This window comes from Dendropsophus ebraccatus, chromosome 11, assembly GCF_027789765.1.
Source record: "Dendropsophus ebraccatus isolate aDenEbr1 chromosome 11, aDenEbr1.pat, whole genome shotgun sequence".
NCBI lineage: Eukaryota > Metazoa > Chordata > Amphibia > Anura > Hylidae > Dendropsophus > Dendropsophus ebraccatus.
In genome coordinates, this window is record NC_091464.1 from 46,189,108 (window position 1) to 46,194,418 (window position 5,311).

The following is a 5,311-nucleotide window of genomic DNA, read 5'->3' on the forward strand; positions in this document are numbered from 1 at the left end:
ATCAACTTAAATTCTCTAGAACACAATTTTCGTTTTAAAAAATGTAGTTGTATTTTCATTTTCTGACCAGTATGACACACCTGTCCTGTCCAGTTATAGATTTATGTTCTTCTTTCAACTGGTAAGTGCTTCATCCCTTTGTTGTACATGGCTTAGAAACTATGTAGAGTTGCTTATGCAGAATTACTCTGTTTAGGTAATTGCCTGGATGGAAGAACATCCACCGGCACTTGATTATTATGTTTATGTGATAATATTTTCCATTACTTAGATAATGGCAAATGATATACAGAAGCCCAGAATAATTATCTTTCATCTTACCGTAAACAGTATCTCTAAAACTATCATTAGACATAGCATACGAGGCGTGACATCAAGCTATTAACCTGTAATAGCAATGCAAGCTATCAATTATTATTAAAAATAAACATAGTTTATTAGGCATGTCAGCTCGGTAACAGTTGACTAGAGGAGGGTTCATGTTGATTAACTTTCCCTGTGTGAAACCAGAGATGCGATTAAATTATTGCAAGCAATATATCTTCACTATTCCATAGAGATCATTGATGCAATTACTTACCTGTAGCTGGCTAATTACAGGGCAACCATAAATTGTTGTTATGATTGCAACTGTGTTCCAAAGAATAGCACAAGTTCCCTAATGCTGTGCTTCTCAAAGATGACTCCCCAGCTTGGCCTCCCCATTTGCTGGTGTATGCTTTTTTGGCAAGATAGCAATACCACACTTTTCTGTCCTTCACAAAAACACACACCTAACGTATACAATGTTTTAACATTCAATTCTATGGAAAAAGTTTGGAGGCATAAAGCCTTACATTTAACATATCCTAAATTTAATTTCAGGCCCGAGCAATACCAAGATTCTGACTGAATTCTGCAACTTTACTTATAAGGAAAAAGGATACAATTCTTATGTAAAAACAGATTAAAATGCATTGCTATATATCAACATATATATAAAATAAGAAGACAGCAGTGTAAATACAGTTACATTTGTCTACATTGTTTTTAGGTATATAGTTTATTTATATGTGAAATATACATTAAAAACATGATGTGAGCTCAGACATCTACTAAGCTTAGGTAAGAGACTAAGAGATGAACCCCCTCCCGCCGGCGTTAATTTACGATCAAGGATAACACAGGCGCAGAATCTGTGTCTGTGTCATCCATGGCAGGTCCCGGCTATCAAGGATAACCGGGGACCAGCCGCAACTCTCGCGCTCCGGTGCTGAGAGGTATCCCTATAGATACTGCGTCAGCACGACCGCAGCATTTATAGGGCTCCTGACAGAGAATTCTCCCTCTACAGAGGGAGAATTCTCTGTCCGGTGTCCATTGTGGCTCTGCGAAGTGATTGCAGAGCCCCGATGGTAGCCATGGAAACCAGAAGCCTCAGTCTTCTGGTTTACTGGCTACGGAGGCCGGTGGGGGGAGGGTGGGAAGGCAGAGCGCATGCCAGGCGTGTGGACGTGCACTCTGCCCCCTCCCTTCTCTCCCCTGCCACTGTCATAAGATTGTAACAGCTGCAGGGGACAGAGAAGAGATGGCAGACAAAGGGACATCAGCTTATGGGATCATTATAATCCAATAAGCTGATGTCGGAAAACGACCTGGGCATTGAGGCATCAATGCCCCCAGGTCATGAAAGGGTTAACTAAAAGTATCCTGTCACTAAAAAAAAAGTTTGAATTGTCATACAGACTAGGGATGGTCCGAACAGAGTTCGGTTCGGGTTCGTACGAACCCGAACCCTCGGTAATGAATCCTGCTGTCTGCCCACTCCGTGCAGCGGGCGGATCCAGCGGGAGGACTGCCTGGAAAACTGGGATACAGCCATAGCCATAGGCTGTATCCCAGTTTTCCAGGCGGTCCTCCCGCTGTATCCACCCTCTCCACGGAACGGGCAGACAGCGGGAATCTGGTGCCGAGCGTTCGGGTTCATACGAACCCGAACCTCGGAGAGTTTGGACCATCCCTAATACAGACATATCAAAAGTTTTGATTAGACAGGACCCCAATCGATGACAGTAACAAGCTGGTGGAAGTACACACCTAGTGCAGTCTCTCCTGACTAATTGTCACATACTCTTGTCGGGGGTCATACTGTAAGTTTATGGGGTATGTCCAGGGTTCATAAATACAGGACTGCGTGGCTCTCCCAGTTTGTTCAGCTACTCGGACAGGGACTGGACCCTCTGACCCAAATGGATAAAAACTTTTGACATGTCAAATGACTTTTTTGCAATGACAGGTACACTTAAAGTGTACCAGCCTTATTGGGTGATTAGAGTGCTATCAATAGATATACTTAGCATGTAAACTAGTGTATATGTTAAATATACATCACTAACATTTTATAACACTAGATGCATCAGTGCCCATCTAATAGTACTAATAACAGAACCCATATTACCCTTATGGCTCATAAAATGGTGCCAGGTGCAAAATAATGGCAATCATGGTGATCCACAGGAGTTCTATGTGATTCATGACTAGTAGTGATGAGCAAACTTACCGAACATAACTGAGCCTAGGGTTGCATCCAACTTCTACAGCCACCAAGATTAGAATAGGGAGCATCCAGGCGCATCCTCCTGGTGACTATTCTTTGTCTCATTCCTGCATGCACTATGGGATGTCATCTGAAATGTTTTATTTTCTGACAGATCTATATAATCTAAACTCAAGTAAAACAAGTCTAAAGCGAATCAAGGACAACTGTTCTCTTCCCCAAGGGAAACAATATTATATCTTCTACTACATTCTGTACATAACGCAGGGTTAGCCCTGAGGTAGTTTCTATATTTGTATCTAATGATTCAAACGCCAACATCTGCTCCCTGGTTTAGTTTTATTTTAAGTGAAATTTATTTTACATTAGTATGTAACCATTTTTAGAAAATTGTCTTAGCTAAATACATTTTGGAAACGTAATATGAATTTCTTCATTTCTACTTTTTTTAAAAAAAATTGTACATAATAAAATATACAATCTGAAACTTGTACCATATTTTTCAATACGTTACTTACATCCCCAACATTCTTTTCTAATAAAGCTTAGTTAGAACAGGTAAACATTATGACATAGATAGATATAGATATATATATTTAGATCAACGTATTATGGCAGAAATGTGTATTTAAAAAATAGTAGATATGTATGATTGGCTCAAATATAACAAACGCTTCCTCTTAAGGTTACAAACCCACTTGCCGGATCTGCAGCGAGTCTCCTTGCTGCGTTTTTGCAGGGAGACTCGCTGCAGATCCCGGCCCTATACTTTCAATAGCAGAGAAACTCGCAGCAGGGATGTACATCCCTGCTGCGATTTTGTCTGCAGCCTGCCCCATTAACCCCCCGGCCGCCGGACATTATACATTACCCGGTCCCCGTTCCTGCTTGCTTTGGGGCTCCCGGTGTCTTCACGGCCCGCCCGGCCAATCAGTGTGCTCCGGCGGGGCAGCGCACTGATTGGCCGGGCGGAACGTGCCGGGAGCCGCTGAAGCAAGCAGGAGCGGGGACCTGGTAATGTATATCCTGCCTGCCTCCCTGCAGCCCCGATCGCCCCCAGCCCCCGGCCGCACGATCGCCCCCAGCCCCGCAGCCCCCGGCCGCACGATCGCCCCCAGCCCCCGGCCGCATGATCGCCCGCAGCCCCGCAGCCCCCGGCCGCATGATCGCCCGCAGCCCCGCAGCCCCCGCAGCCCCCAGCCCCGCAGCCCCCGGGCTGCAGGGCTGCAGGCGATCGTGCGGCCGGGGGCTGGGGGCGATATACATTACCTGATCCCGGCTCCTGCTTGCTTCAGCGGCTCCCGGCACGTTCCGCCCGGCCGCACTGATTGGCCGGGCGGGCCGTGAAGACACGGGGAGCCCCGAAGCAAGCAGGAACGGGGACCGGGTAATGTATAATGTCCGGCGGCCGGGGGGTTAATGGGGCGGGCTGCAGACAAAATCGCAGCAGGGATGTACATCCCTGCTGCGAGTTTCTCTGCTATTGAAAGTATAGGGCCGGGATCTGCAGCGAGTCTCCCTGCAAAAACGCAGCAAGGAGACTCGCTGCAGATTCGGCAAGTGGGTTTGTAACCTAAAAGGTATTTACACTGCAAGTGAACCTAATGCTTTCACACCCTCTTCTATCTGCTAACCTACCCAATTCATGTTACCTACAAAAGATAAACAGGAGTGTGAACTCAGACTACATGCTGTTTGTAGTCTGTTACTATGGTAACTCATAGGTATGTATAGGAACAATAAATGAGAAAAACACTTGTTTGTGAAAGATGTGATACTATTATAAAATGGTGCAAAGCATGTTGGTAAATGGTGACACACTGCTTCAAATTAAGGTGCAATCTGACTACTTTCACACATTTGTAGTGCTGTCCGTAGCTACTGACAGCACTATTGGATGTGCATCCGTAGCTGTCCGCAATGCATGGTCCCATTCATTAGTGAATAGAAAGGTATGAAAGGGGCCATTCAAACTAATGTCCATATTAATGTAGCCTTAGGCTATGTTCGCACATTGTATTATCACTCTGGAATTAAGGGTGTTTTATAAATAAATAACAAGAATAATATTTCTGTCAGTCTTTTTTCAACCAAAACCAGGAGTGGGTTGAAAATATAGAAGCCGTGCAAATCTGTCCATTAAAATTTTGCCCTGTCAGTTCCACACCTGGTTTTGTTTGAAAACTGATGAAGACTGATGGAGATGAGCTATGAGTGAACATAGCCTTATACTGCATTTTGTTTTATTTACCCTCTAGAAAAAAAGAAGGCCCTCCTAGAAGAGAATACCATGCCTCACAAAGAGAACATCCAATGCCAGCTGGATGGCCAAAAGTACCTGTAGGGGCAAAGGTCACACCATGAGATTGGGAATTGTAATGTGATGCCCATTAAAGGGTTAGAAAGTAATTAAAATAGTTTTTTTTTAAATTTAAAGTAATTTTGGAGTTTTACAAGTTGGTATTGTGCATGGGCTCTATCACAGAACTGGAAGAATACATTTTCCTATATCTAATTAATATACATTGTCTAGTTATACTACCTTGAATTTAATTGATCATACCAAATTATATGTAGAAATTGGGCCAGCAGTTAATTTTGGGAGGTTTCTGCTAAAAAGCCTGAAGTTTTATGAATGCAGACAATAATATACATTTTTTAATGCATACAAGTCCATATTATATAAACTAGTGTCTATACTCCTAAACTATTTTCTACTACAGAATATAGGTCTGATTAATAAGAAGAACCTTCTGCCTTGTTTTGTGAGAAATA